This window comes from Amblyomma mixtum, chromosome 2, assembly GCF_055824585.1.
Source record: "Amblyomma mixtum isolate Tamu chromosome 2, ASM5582458v1, whole genome shotgun sequence".
NCBI classification, from domain to species: Eukaryota; Metazoa; Arthropoda; class Arachnida; order Ixodida; family Ixodidae; genus Amblyomma; species Amblyomma mixtum.
This window is the reverse complement of record NC_143013.1, coordinates 261,129,869-261,145,632: the sequence shown is the minus strand read 5'-3', so window position 1 is coordinate 261,145,632 and position 15,764 is coordinate 261,129,869. Positions and strand designations below refer to the sequence as shown.

Sequence of the window (15,764 nt, the reverse complement as noted above, 5' to 3'; positions counted from 1 at the left end):
GCACTGAATATTCCGACAGTTTCCACTTGGTTGTCATCCCGTTTCTGGCAAAATTTGATGCAGTAGCGCTGCTCCTGTCGCTCCGCCATTTTCCTTGTAATAAAAAACCGACGAGACCACTGCGCACTGTCTCACTCAAACGCTGCGTCCCAGCGACTGACGCTATCGGCAGGCCGGAAAAAATTCGTGCATGCGCACGAAGGTTCTGGTCGGCTGATGCAAGCGCGCTTGTTTCATATCCTTTAGGTGTTCGCAAAAAAAAAAAAAAAGTTGGATACTTTTTTAACAGACCTCGTATATCAAAGAATGTACCATTACCTTCAATATTTCCATAAGAGTAACCCACAGTTTTTCAAGTTTCAAAATGTTTGTCCAAGAATTTTGGACATGTAAACTTTGAACGTGTTGGTTTGTAAGTATAAAGAGAAACATGTTGAAGAAAAAAGTACGCGCTGCGCAGAAGAAAAGAGACGAAGTTTGCACTCTTGCTGCTACTTAGGTTTTGCACGCCCTCTATGATAACGTAAATACAGTGAGGCAGGAGCACTGAAAAAAAAAAAAAACTGAAATGTTTTATTCACGATATGCACAGGTCGGTAGGGTTCCCGTTGAGACCAGCGCGTCTCCGAAAGAGTGGGCCATCTCAGGAAGCGGAATCGAGACTCCATTATATTCACAACAATGATAGCAACATCGCACGACTCTGTGCTGGAACCCTCGCCATTTACAAAATGAGATGCTGGACAACATGTCGGCGCGTCACGCGGATGTTTTTTTTTTTTTTTGTCCTGCGTTCTTGAAAAATTCATACCGGATTCCAGGCGCTGGTGTTTTTCATTTACCTTTCTTTGTTGCTACGGCGCGCATATACGACCAATGGTACTGCTTAAAATTTTCCCTTGGGCTTTCCAGAGAGCTTTCGCCTGTTATTTACTCTCTGGATGAAATTTTCTGTATACGCACGAAAAAAAAAAAAGAAACACAGTCGGCAACTACATACTCTCTCGCCTCTCTAGCGACTCAGCCAGTTTGGCCTGGATGTCCTGAAGTGGATTATTTTCATTTACTGCAAGCTGTAATTAGAAATATAAGCAAAGATACATATTGCATGTTGTATATGAAATAATTGCTTTGTAGCCTTCCAGTGGTAAATTCCCGATTGAATATGGCGCGAATGGAAGTTTCTATCACGAGAGAAAATTAGTAGAGAGATTTATTTTGTTCTTACAGAGGCAATTGATATGAGTTGCTGTGCAGAGGCAAAATTTAACGCTTAAGTTATCAAGATGCTGTCTTCGCGTGGACAAATATCGCTCCCAAGTGATTATCCGTAAAGTTCACTCGACTTTGAAACAGTAACACCTCCCACATTGGTTGAGAACAACAGGGGTAACACGTGGAAGTGCTGACGCAAGGTGGTTTTCTTTTATTTATTGTGATTTCAATAGGGCGTATGTGCGTATGCTTCTCTATAATTTTCCTTCCTTTTCATGCATATTTTTTTGCTCCGGTCTTTGTTTATTCCTATTAGACGACGCATATGTACGGCTCTGTTGACTCCACAGCGGTTTTCGCCGAGCGTACTACTTCCTTGTTAATTGTTTCGCGCCAGTCAGTCCTAGTTATTCTCTGGTCTCAAACCTTCGTTTCGGTGTGCAGTATTTTTCATCTGTAATTTAAGAATTTGTTTTCGCTAGTAGGCCAGTAAAATTACTAAAGAACACTTGTATAATAACAGTGAAAGCACGTTTGTCCATTGAGCCCGGTCCTGCACACTAAGACACACTTGTAACACTAATCACCTGTGAGGTTCTTCGAAGCAACGTCCGCGAATGTTCTGAATAACATCGACACCCACTAGTAACAAACTCAGTGCCGGGATATTAAGCTCAAGGTCGCGCACAAAGGACGTGAACTCACCTGTACATGTCAAGCGATGTTCTCGCAACGCATCCAGGCGTTTGCAAAATCCGCTCGCTCTAATGAATCAAGTCACGCGGCCAGGGTGTTTTTACATCAGCCCTATTGGTAATTAGCTAGGAGGCCACTGTGACGACTCTCGTTAAACTCACCGGGCAGATTACATTCCCCATGCTCAAGTGTAGAGTTCATCGGCACTGGAGAAAGCGAGCGGCACGCATAATGTATGCGAAAATTATCCAGTGTTACGGCTGCAAGACAATTTGATGATAGCTTTTCCAGCACCGCTATAGCATAATAACACGTGGATGAAGAAATCTGGCCATTAAGGTTATGTAATCTTAGCTCCGCTCGAACATTTCGCGGAAAACTCGGCTTGAATTACGAGTGCATCGGACGGCGTCCGCCATGCTCCCCGTGTCGTCGTTTTTCCGGAACGTTTCGGGGTTTGCTGAGAGTAATGACGCACCAGCTCCGGTTTCACTCTCCCGTGGTCCAGTCGCTCCCCTTCCGCGTGAAAAGGGAGTACAGAGCTATGAAGACGGGGCCTCCACAGCTAATCACTGACAATATCAGTCTGTACCGCTTCTCCGATGAGCATGTTTATCGTTGATGGGAGCCACACATTACGCTGCAGTAACGCGTGAGTCTGCTTTGTGGAGCCTACAGCGTTTATGCATGCGCAGGTGAGAACGAATTGTAGTGGCGAGCGAGTGCGCGCGCGCGCGCGCACAGACGCACAGACGCACACACACGCACACACACACGCACGCACACACACACACACACACACACACACACACACACACGCACACATACACACACACACACACGCACGCACGCACACACGCACACACACACACACGTGCACCGCACGCACGCACGAACATACACACGCACACACGTACAAGCACGCACGCACGAACATACACACGCACACATGCAAACGTGCAAGCACACACACACACACACACACAAACGTACAAGCACACACACGCACACACACACCAGCGTACAAGCACACACACACACGAACATACAAACACACACACACGCACACACACATGGTACACACACACGCACACGTACTTACACTAGTAGCAGGAACTGACGAGGAGGACGCGCGGTATTTTGAGACGAAAAAAAATTCAACACCCCTTCGTCGTCCGTTGAAGAAAGTTCGCGCAGCATAAGATGCGGCTGCTGCAGACTTTGAGCACTTGCATTTGGAAGCGCACTAACTGCAGTCCTATAGCGGCAGCCTCTGCATAAAACTAGTCGCTGGCTTCCCGTTCCCTCTTGCTCCGTTGGCGCACGCTACAACACCTCAGTACGATGTTTCTGTAACAGACCCGTGCTGCACTCGCGCGCTGTTCCTCCAAGCTGTTCTTTTAACAATTTCATTTGAGATAACCGGTTCGTTTTCAAAGCTGCTCAGCCGGCCAGCTTGTGTGATATCCACGGCATCGCCCCTGTCACGGCCACAGCCAGCAAAGCCTGCAGCCTACGTGAACTTTCGGCAGGAGACCAGTGATGCTCTGCTAGACCTTCTGAAAATTATATAAATCGATAAAAGTTTCCACTGCTAGCGCACGTTTCCTGAATAACAGTAAATTCACCTCGGGAATTCCACGAACTACGCACTTCTGTTATGCGCACTTCTGTTAGAAGAAAATACGGATTCGGCTGCAGAAATCTCGGTTCGGCGCGGTTAATGTAACATTTTAGACGGTACATTGATTAAAAAGCAGAAATCTCTTCCTACAGTTAGGGTGCTGAATTCGACACAGAGGTAAAGCTGTGCAACCCCCCCCCCCCCCCCCCCCATTTCTCCAGCTGAAATAATATGGAATACAAGGATTTTGCAATATACAATTTTCGCTTCCTGAACAATTACTTCGTGCACGTATACACGCTTGGCACTGGGCGCTATTGCGAAAATGCTAAAACACAACTTGGCAGTCTATAGAATTCCCAGAAAAGCCATACTCTTGCAGCTTAAAACACATCTTCGGGCAAACACTAGAGCCTAGCCGAGTAGAAGTTCACATTTCCCGGATTTCCCACGGTGTATAGATAACAACCGCAGCGCCAGCTTTTCCTCTGGAAGACTCTACAAAGACGCGTGCACGCTGCAGCTGACGGAAGCCTCCACGTGTGAAACTTTTATAGTGCTTAAGTGTTGAAAGATTCGTCTTTACCCATATTTGCAAAGGTCAGGTGGGACAGCGAATATCATTAATTAGGCGTGTAAGAATTGTAGCGGTGTCTGTTATGAACGTAAAAATATTCTAGTAAGAAACTGCTGATATTAGTAATCAATGTTTAATAATACAGCCCAGAAACAGCTTAAGTCCTCGTGCTGGCGTTCTTCGAAAGTAGAAAGAATGATAAGCAGGAATAAACGAAATGTAAGATGAGAATACATCACACAACTGGGAACGTGTAGACACTGCGTTAGAATAATATTAGTCAAATTAAATTAGTCGGAGACGCCACAGGTTGGAAAATAAGACGAGCAGGTAATTATATCCAAGGCTTGTTTAGTAAGAGCACCTTTTCACGCTTCGATCGCAGTCCCTGGAACGTATTGTCCAAAGCAGAGTGCTTCTGGGACAGCAATGTCTTGCGCAAATAGAAGCCCTATGTCAATTCGGAAAAGTAAATGAATCGCTGCACTGCGCGGCACAGGTTTTGGGCCGTGCGAAGACAGCTAACGACTTATCTTGCGCCTTCGGCTCGTCATTATGATGGATGTATGCGCAGCGTCGCTGAGTGGTGACTTCTTTTCATCACTGGGAGCCGACTGGACGCGTACCTTTTATTCTAAAGGGGAAAAAAGAAAGAAGGAAGAGGGGGGGGGGGGGGGGGTCTTGAGAAGACCTCCTTTGGCTTCACCTCACAGGCGATACGCGTTGAGGTCAGCTTCAACATTGAGTTCATGCGCGTAAAAGAGAAATCTCTTTGTCATGCAGAACCTAAGATGGAGCGTCGCTCAGCACGCGACGCACGTAGCCGTGAGTAATGAGCCACACGTGCTCCGGCAAGTTTGCTGTCTTTTCTTTTTTTTTCTTCGGGCTTCCTTCGCTCCGCAGCCGGCAGCTCTGAGAAAGCTTTTCTCTATGGCGACCATAAAAATGTTTAAAAAATTAGAGCGTCGAACATCATTTGGGAAAGTTGCGAGGTGTCCTAAACGGACGCCGCTGTTTCCTTCGCACAATGATGGCTCTCTCTAGAGTAATAGGCTCTCTGCAGAGTAGTAGGCTATAGACTTCTTCTACAGAGTAGAACTTTGAAAACGCACTTATGTGCTTTGCGACTGCGTCAAGATGTTGCATCTCGAGTTTTCAATTTTGTTTTCCTACTTTCTGACTATTCATACGCGAATGATGAAACACGCTCTGATTCTTCCTTTTATGTGCAGTCAAGTTAACATGCTCTTGCTTCTAAACATGCATACCGTAATAAATAAGCTGTTTAAGATTGCAGATTGACAGTTGTTAATCCCTGTGCATACCGCTTGCTTCTGTGTTATTAGATTTAGCCAATTTTTTATTTCTTTATTTTACCTGACCATCTAGGAGAGAGAGACGAAGAAAATCAATTATGTTAGCCACCAGAATGTTCATATCGGCGGCCCTGCACCCGGGTATAAGTAATATGAGATATAAAGAGCTAAGGCATATTTAAAGTTATTTATTTATTTAAAATAAGAAATATAAGCTCAAATAAATTAAACTATTTTATTATAATCATCACAAACTCTGGCTTCAAGTGCGCGTAGAATCAGTGTGTCAAATGTCCTTGTTTACGATCCGTTCGAATGGATCGGGCCCGCCTTCCAACCTTCCGGATCAGTCCGGAGACTTCCCTCCTGAGATCCGACTGTTGTACCGGAACGTCTGAAGGCACACCGCTTCTGAGACTGGAAGATTATTGCGTCACGGTCACACAAGAGACAACCAGACTATTCGTCGGTCACAGGTGCAGTTAAAGAAAGACGGTGGCGTAGGACTTCCTGCTCTCTACCACTAGACCGCTAGCTTCTAAGTACAACTGGATCGAAGGGCCATAGATGTTTGGCAGACAAGGATATCCTTACCTTGTCTCCTGGATACTATAGTGTGGGTATCGGTTTCGACATTCTTGACGCTATAGGTAGCACAAGGTTCTCCCACACTTTCCACTTTTTCTCGTAGGCCTCTTTCTGCATGGCGCTTGCGGTATAGGAGGACGTACCTGTATGTGCCACAACCACCACTGTGGCTTGGGTGTGGCTCTGGAGAACTTTCACGTTCAGGCTGCACGCAATTAAATGCAATTTAACATGGACGAAATGGTCATCGTTGTAGCAGTGGTCGCTCGGAGGTCGCAGGTGTGGATCCCAGTAACGGCATATGGTTGCCTTTTATTCTCCTTTCTGTAACATTATGCTCCCTCTAAAAATAAGCGTGCTATTAAAATCTTGCCTTAATCTACACCACTGTAAAAAAAGTAGTTCGATATTTCAGATTTGGTTTGAATGACTGCTGAGTTTTCTGTCGTTCAAGGGCAAAGGTGATACTTTTCCGCGGACCCCTACTCCCAGGTTCGTCTGACCTGTAGGGCCATAGCTAAAATGGGTGGATTTCTGATAAGATAAAGCATTCTGATAAAAAAGTTTTCCAAGTGACCAGAGAGTCTTCACTTGCGGGATAGTGCACACATTTGCCCTCGTAGGATTTTTCATGCGTATGTATTGCTTTTAAAGTCGACTGAGCACAAAAAAAAATCGCTACAATTCTTTTCTTCGTTGGAGAGAGACGTGCATTGAAGGATTCAATTTTTTAATGGTACGACATCATATTTGGCTTTGCAAGTGTTATTTACTCGTCTACTTTCATAACTGAAATGGGGCGAAATACATCGAAGTGTCTCACCTTTTCTTGCTTCACAATATGTGTTCTTGTCATATGGGAACTTCAATCGAAGCACGACCAGTGCCACTGCGAAAAAAAAAAAAGAAGCGAATAAAGATCCAGGCAGAACGCATATCGAATTGAACTAGTTACGAAATTCTGAATCCTGAACTCTTACTCGCAATGTTTCTAGCTTAAACCTTTATCCTTTTTCGCTTTAAGGAAGGTTTCTTCCAGTAGACAGTCTACTTAGGACAGTATGATAAACTCCGATGGTTATTTCGAGCATAAGAAGTAAGACAACCTGACGGAGCACGAAGACCAACGTTATGATCTCAGAAGGCAGCACTCAGATTACCGCGTATTCAACGTTTTCACTGCATCCTGGCCAAAAGCCACAGGCAGCGAACAGCAATCTACTTGAAGGCATATAGGCTGCCCGTCTGTCCATTTACTGCGCACAATCAAATCGCACAGAAAGTTGACCCCCCTTCCCCCATTCCAACCTCTTGGCTAAGTCGCTCACACTGGTGAATACCGCCGCGTTCCGACATAAGCAAGCCCACCAGAAGCCTCTAACTTGGCGCGCTTCCAGCCCAAGCATCCCAAGATTCAATGAAAGCTCCCAACAGCTGTATTTCGATCGGCGCCCCGAGGCTTCAAAAGTTTGAGCTTCGCAAGTGTTTGCTTGAGCCCGCCAGTCTTTTTGACCGCGCCACCGAAAGTTCGGTCGGGTGCTTCAGATCAGTTTTCCGTTGTATTTTCCCTTTACCGAGTTTTAGGAATCCCCGTACTATCCCTAGTTAAAGCTGTGCCGTGTTCCAGAAACTGGAGACATGGCGTCTGCCAGCCATTGGCAGAATAGTCCAAGGCTGCTTGTGTGCTTGAGTGTACGAGTAGCTCGTGGGTATAGAATAGTCAGTCGCAAATTCCGAGAACGTGGCGGCCATATGAAGTGCAAGTTCGCGATTGATTTGTACGCGCGCAAAGTCTGTCTTTCAATTTGGCCTCCTCGTAGTCAGCGGCGTCAACTCTAAAGAGCACCTCTAGCACTGCACAGTAATAACAGCAGCGTAGTACGGCTTCCCATCCTTTTGACGGCGCACTCTTTGAAAGCAGAACGCTATAAGCTGCCTTAGTGTTCACTTCGCCAGAAATATTTCTCACCAGCAAAGGCTGCTTCTAGAGCAAATAACGAAGTTTTTCCGCTCTGCGGTCCTGTCTTCGGCAAGCAGCGACTTCGCGCCGCTTCTGAACGCCACGTCCTCTACTCCGTTTTTGTGGTCCCAATCGAGTTAAGGTTCTCTTTATTAACTGGCGTCGTCTCGAAGTGTCTTGCACAGTAGTGTTTTCGACACGTTGACATTTAAGACTTGGGGACCGTCCTCTTTAGAACGAGCGTTCAAATAACTCCATGCACTCGCCAGCTTCTCATCTGGCAGCAATATATTCAACACGTTTTAGAGGCGAAAATGTGAGAACCTCCACACAGGCGCAGCAAAAAGAGAGAAGTAGTGTATTTTAAGATTATTCGAACCAGTTCAGAAAAGCACTTTTATTTTTTTGCTGTTTTTGTTGCCTACAGAAAAATACGCGATAAATGTATACGCACTGAGGGCATTATTGTGTTACTCTTTTATTCTAATGGGAAGGTATGAAAAGAATAACTCGGAAAGCGGAATATTTTCAGCTACTGCAGCAAGAAAGCTGCAGGAATCCGTCCCTTTATTTATTTGCACGTCATGGAGATAAGAATTAATTAGTTATCTCGCAATGACGTTACAGAACTAAAAATCTCATCAGGGCGGCCTAACGTTCTGCAGCAATTATGATATTCTCTACAGCAGTCGTCTTCCAGTATAAGGAAAGGCATGAACCAGATACAAGTTAAAAATTTTACACTTCAGATCTTTATTTAGCAGTGCCGACTGGTATTCTTTGCGAGCTGAAAAAAAAAGAGGTGCCTTTACCCGTTAAAAAATGCCCGCGGCAAAACTGTGGCGAAAACAATTAACCTTTTTCCGTTCTTCTGTCTGAACAGACAATTTTTATTACGATCCGGTCCTCTACTCTACGTAGTGCCTAATATGTGCTGTCTAAAATAAACGAAAAAAACTAATTACGAGAGCTTGAGTTGAGACCAGACCAGCCTATAATCAAATTATTCTTCGTTTACTGCACGAACACTCCAATTAAGAATTCTTCCGCCAGCCAGTGCGAGCAGAACGTCAGAAGACTGCAGAAACTTCAGAAGAGAATAGAAGAGAGAAAGACGAGAGGAGGCAAATGAAAGAATGTGTGGTCTCGAAGGCGAGCAAAAATTATCACGAGATGGCAGTTTCAAAATATGGCCGACACTTGCACTAAAAAGTTTGACGACAATAGGCTTTTCAGAAGCAGAGAACGTGCGGATCGATGTGCGAATAAAACCGGTAGAAATTTTGCTCAGAGTTCAGAAACGCTCACATAAAAGCGTCTACAGCCTCCTTCGCGAGGCCTGGGTTTCATTTTTGCAGCTTCGAAGCCAGTAGAAAACAGAGCGATGCTATTCTGCACTGCTCATACGCAATGCTGATACGCAAAGATCTGCCGATCTTTTTTAGTATGAGAGCGCTAAAATCCCCACTCACCGATTTCGTCGGTTTGCCTTTCTCCAGCCTGCTTGTGGTAGGTGCCCACCTGCTGCGGCTAGTAGGTGGCAGCATGCCTAGGTTTGTGTGTGTGTAAGTTCGGGAAATCACACTCAAAAACATAGCGCATTTATTAAACGTTTCGACCAGGGACCGGTCCTCGCACGAAACGTCCTCGGTATAATAAAGTCGTTATTTTACTGCGAAAGCGCTACTGAACGAGGTCAGTCACAATATATATATATATATATATAGAAGAAGGGGTCACAACCTTGCAATTATCTTAATTTAATACCGACAGTTTCGGACGGAGGACCGTCCTTCCTCAGGGTATACACAAGAATGAACACAATTTCTCAGAGAAAATGAGAAATTGTGTTCATTCTTGTGTATACCCTGAGGAAGGACGGTCCTCCGTCCGAAACTGTCGGTATTAAATTAAGATAATTGCAAGGTTGTGACCCCTTCTTCTACAAGTCTTCCTGGCCCATTGAACGACAAGACCTCCTGCAACTATATATATATATATATGTGTGTGCGTGTGTGTGTGTGTGTGTGTGTGTGTGTGTGTGTGTGTGTGTGTGTGTGTGTGTGTGTGTGTGTGTGTGTGTGTGTGTGTGTGTGTGTGTGTGTGTGTGTGTGTGTGTGTGTGTGTGTGTGTGTGTGTGTGTGTGTTGCGAGAGCATGAAGTACTTGACTGCTTTCAGTGTATATATATATATATATATATATATATATATATATATATATATATGCGCGCGCACACTTGGGAGGTTTTGATGACGTCACAAAATCACGTGTTCTAAGTGGCAGGTGGAGCCACCTGCTTTTCTGCTCACAACACTGCCGACGACACCAGACTTTCCGCTGAGCGGTAGCCGTGTCTGGCACGCATGCATAGAATTACTGTAATAAACACTGTGTCATGTATCTGCTGTGCTTCATCCATGCCATTCAGACACGCACAACACATAGAATACACTTGGTATACCGGTTCAACCCCATAGCAATACCATGAGTAATAAAGCATAACCACGATACGCAATGTTAAACCAAGATAAACAATGCAAAGCAATGGCCACACTGTGCTAGCGCACGTAATTCACTTTCGGCCTAACTATGCGAAACAACCGTCATATTTTTTTTTATTTTCTAGTTTCCAGCCATGTTAACTTACCCAATCTTTTTCCTCCTCTTTTTTTTCTTCGCATATAAAGAACTAGTGCCGCTATTCTCCGGGCGTGCGGAAAGTTAAACTTGTCTAATCTGAGCCTTCACTGAATTTAAAAATTAACATCGTGTACTCGTCATAACCATGTTTCTTCAATGCTGTTCGCTCTTACTCATCTTGAAATGGTTAATTCGTACAGTTTATTTCAAAATTCAGTTTTATCGCAAGAATTTAACGAAAAAAGCAATTTTAATTAGCCCCACGGGCAAATTTCAAAACAATCGCATAAAAGGAAAGCGGGCAGCTTGTGAGCTTAAGTACAAGACGTAACTGGGCAACCTCAATTGTTTTGTTTGCTTGCTTGCTTTTTTTGCTTTTTTTTTTGCTCAGATAGCGGACTGCAAACACAAGTCCGAATGAAGGAACCTACCGTGACAAGTTCCCCGCCAAACTTTTCCGACGAATAAAATTTCTTCTTTAACCTTCTCTCTTGATATCATGAGTCCCGCCTACCACTGGTAGCCGGCCAAATGACTGAACGGGTAAAAATTTTGTTGCAAAATAGGGTCACCGATAAAGCGGTCTCATTGGCTAATCAATGAATGTGCGAATTTTAAGCTACGACGTACAGAGACTGCAACGACTTACAGACCACAAAAAGTATTCTTAAAGCGGCCCTTATTGGAAAGCAGATATATCAGGGGTGGCAGGGCACCTTCCTTGAGTAAGCAAAGGCGATGCGACAGCTGCGCTATCACCGTGAATTCGCATAAATCTGGCGTCCTGAAATCGCTTCATCATTGGGAGCCTTTCAATAGTGAGCTTACCAAGGAATTGGAATGATTGCACAACCTTCACGTCTCTCCCATCGCTGCGTGCTTATATTGTCACTTGGGTATAACCTGTCAACTGGAATGCTGCTTGCGCCACGACAAAGAAACGAGGCTGGACCATATTCGGGCACAATGCGGCTTAATGCAAAGTTGCGGAAGGCACAATAAAGGGAGGATCAAGTTAATCTGACATTTGTGGTCGGCCGCGTATGCAGCAGCCGTCATACAGTTATTAAGCAATTCTTAACCATAGAGAACGCGTGCTGGACTCGAGGGTGAGTCGTTGAGTCCACTGCATTATCGAGCGGACCCTTATCCAACGAGTATGGCGAAACGTAAAACGGAGGCTTCACATCTTCCTTGGCGGCGTAATAAATGAGGTAAAAAGCTGCATCTGCTCACCGTGTTCTTGTTAACATAATGTTGCAACCTCTTCACGGCGCATTATTCCCCGAATATAGCTGAGAGCTCACTTTTTTTTTTATTCTTACGAGTGTGTTTACTTACCTTTGCTTTCAGAGTGAACGCCGTTCAACTCTACACGCGGTGGAGGATTGTTGTTTTTCTAAATATTTTTCTTTGCGATGCTTTCGCTCTCTCTACATTGCCTAAAGTGTATTTCTGAGCGATTTTCCACTCAACGCTACACGATTCTAAAACGCGCCATTTCTTGCGGGCCATTATTTGCGCAATGTAGCATGCAATCTCCGCTATCTAAATCACATGTCGTCGGAGAATGCAGATGAAGAGTCCAAAAGCGACGCCTACAAAGAGAAGCATAAAACTGGAATGAGAGTAGGCCGTTTCGTCAGCCTGCAATTTAAGGTGACCCTGCCGCCGGGGCAGCTGCCAGACAAATGACATTTCCGAAACAGTTGCGCGAGCAGCTCATTGAACGCTGTCAACTCGCGCGGCCGTCCGCACGAATTGCGTCCCCGGAGCGGCACCACACAGCGCGCGCCTAGTGGTATTGTGCGTATGCCTGCTCGCCCACCAGCTTGCTTCGCTTAATTACCCTGACGACAGACGGTTGAAAGGGGGGGGGGGGGGGGGAGGGGCAGGAAGAAACGACGGCCGCCCGCAGAGAATGCGCTTTTTCTATGTGGATAGGATAAATATGAATCGTCGGCGCAAAGAGGCATTTCAGGTTCGCTGAAACAGTTTCGTAGCAAACCGGCTGTCCGGTGTTACGCAAAAAGAAACAAAAAATTAAAATTTATATTCAGTAATCTTGAAAGAAAGAAGAAAGAAGTGAGAAAGAAAATTAAAATAAATGCGACATCCGGGCAACTGTTAGGAGCGACGGCTTGATGGCTGAATGTTTTAATAGTGAGGAGAGTGATAAAATCGTGAAAACTAGAGGCCGAGCGACTGGAAAAGAAATCGACGGCTGTCCCTCCAGTCGCCAGGTAAAGCCGCTTTCGGCTTCACCGTGCGCAGGAGTGGCCCTAAACTATTCACTGCACACGAAGACCAGTGTTTCTAAACAATAACTATTGCTTAATAGTCGAACGCTAGAGAGGTCGTTACGGAACGACCCGTCGAACGCAGCGTCAGCCTGAATTTCAGTAAAGTTTTCTCTTTGAAAGTTGGGTTTTGTACCGAAAAGTCTGAAGGAAAGGCACGAGCGAGAACTGAGAGATGAATGAAGACGTTAGGGTTGGTTAAAGTTATCTGTAATCAAGGACATAAGTCGGAAAAGCGTCTTCCGGTGCTTCCTTCCGCAAGTTATTGCGGAACACCAAAGAAATACTGGCCACATGCACTGTTTCGGGCCAAAAAAGTCCAGAAGCAGCATTTTATCGCGATTAATTTTATAATCAATTTGTCTTGTCCCTTGATATTTGGCTTCCAGCACCAGCGTTCATAGCCAAGAAGAAATATCAATTAAATGTGGGCCTTACCGATGGAAAGAAGGCGCAAGAATGAGAAGCTAAAAGTAGCCTTCTAAAGCGCGCTCTCCGTTCACAAGCTGTTTTGTTCTTTTTTAACAAAGATAAGATGGTTTGTCGTCGCTCCTATGCAGTGTTCTTTGGGTTGCAGAGTGCTATAGTGTTCTGATATTGTGGCTCACCTGACCACCTGTACTGTCTTTTCTGGCATTACTACGGCGCCTGGGCACGAAGTTTCGCTTTCGTCCGAGATAGTATTGAGTCGCCGTATAATGCTCCCACTTTTCATTAATTTTTATGCGTTATCTGGAAAGGTGAATATCACGTCAGACACGTCCTGGAATATAATTTAATTTCCTAACTTATCCTTAATGATTTTCTTATTTCCTCCTGATTAGTTCTTAATGACTGACGTGAAACGCCATATATATATATATATATATATATATATATATATATATATATATATATATATATATATATATATATATATATATATATATATATATATATATATGGCGTTTCACGTCAGTCATTAAGAACTAATCAGGAGGAAATAAGAAAATCATTCGGAGGTCGTGGGTTCGGATCCCACCGGCGGCAGTGGTTGTTTTTTCTTCTACTTTTCTAATCAACTAGCTTTAAGCGCTAACATATTCAGTAATATTCTAAAACTGATCAACACCACAAAATAAATAAATAAATTAACAATCCCCTGTGCCCCCTTGGTTTCTGTGGCTGTTGGCTTCTTTCATATATATATATATATATATATATATATATATATATATATATATATATATATATATATATATATATATATATTACAATACCTTCAGGGCCCCAGTGGGGCGTTACAGAACGGAGTGGATAGAAAAATAAAGACAATGCAGCAAAATGAAAACAAAAAGTAAATGGAAAATGTAATGTAATACAGCAAGGAAATGAAAAACGTAAGCTTGAACAAAATACAAATCAGATTACGTAAGAAAACAGCCTACTCAAACACATAGTTTTCCGCGGCATTTTTAAATAAACAGGTGTCAGAAATATCGGCAACCAAAGTGGGCAGGTGGTTACAATCGCTCGCAGTCTTAGGTATAAAGGAGTTAAAGTATGCATTGCTTCGGCAGTATGGAATGCGTACCTTGTGGCGATGATCCGTGCGAGGTGATATGAATGATGGTTCCGATAGAAGATCCCGTTTTAGCTGATCATTGTGGTAGTAAATCTTGTGAAAAGTTAGCATTCCCGCGAGTTTTCTACGAAGGGAAAGGCTAGGAAGGTTCAAAATATTTTTCACTGCAGTTACACTAGCAGTGCGGGAAAAATTAGACAAAATAAATCGGGCGCTACGATTCTGTACTGACTCTAACCGATTAGTAAGAGTTTCAAGTCCCGGGTCCCACACAGAGCACGCATATTCTAGTTTCGATCTAACTAAGGTTTTATATAGTAGGAGCTTTAAAGAAGATGGAGCCATGGAAAAATTACGACGCAAGTAGCCAAGCATGCGGTTAGAATTGTTAGCAATATAATCGACATGTGCCTGCCATGAAAGGTAAGCAGTTATATGAACCTCTAAATATTTATATGCGGTAACTTGCTAAAGGAGAGAACCTGAAATGTTGTAGGGAATAAGATTTTCGTTAGCAGACCGGTGTGAGATACGCATGACCTTACACTTGTTAGTATTCAGTCTCATGCGCCAAATATTACACCAACTAGATACCTTATTTAGGTGAGTCTGAAGCGGATTTGATTACTCGATAAATAACGCAATCATCTGCGAAAAGCCTGATTGTGGAGTTAATAGAAATTGGCAGGTCGTTAATGTATATTAGTAACAATATATATATATATATAGCTGACGGCAGTTGTTTAGCCACGACTACAATGTGCAGGGTGAAGTGGACACGGATAAAAGCGCCGGGGGTACAACACTGGTGATGGGTTGTTACCCTTCTCTGTGCTCTAATTAAGACTCTCTGACGTCACTGATACTGTTCAGCAACTGCTGATGGACCTTACGGCATATACAGCGAGCCCCTACGGTGCCGTGAGCTAAGGAAAGTACAAGGTGGCTACGAGCCACTATTAGCAAATAAAGACAAAGCGAAATCTTGGGCAGGTTGGTACCATGCTTATCGTCCCCCTATTCGCGCCGTTCTGATAACAAATAAACACGCGTACGTTTAGTCATTCCTTCATTCAGCTCCAAATGCGCATCCACACCCACGCTCGCACTCACGTCAGCACAGAGACTGTCTTAGACGTCTGCAGAGTATCTTCCGCGCAATGACTACGCGATGTGGAGGTAACGAAAAGGAGGGCGTCCTCACAAAAGCTGTCAAAGCGCCGTGCAGGACATGTCTTTCTACCGCGAATCAATAGTGCGTCAGCTGGCATCCCCTGACGGC

At 44.2% G+C, this 15,764-nt stretch overlaps 1 long non-coding RNA gene across 1 annotated transcript in view; it reads left to right on the top strand.

Annotated features, from left to right (window-relative positions):
- LOC149363753 (uncharacterized) overlaps nucleotides 1–11,077 on the top strand; it is an 82,570-nt gene extending 71,493 nt beyond the window's left edge. Inside the window, exon 2 of the long non-coding RNA XR_016288582.1 lies at nucleotides 11,010–11,077. This is a non-coding gene — a long non-coding RNA (uncharacterized LOC149363753). The remainder of the gene's footprint in view (nucleotides 1–11,009) is intronic.
- The last annotated feature ends 4,687 nt before the right edge of the window (nucleotides 11,078–15,764 follow it).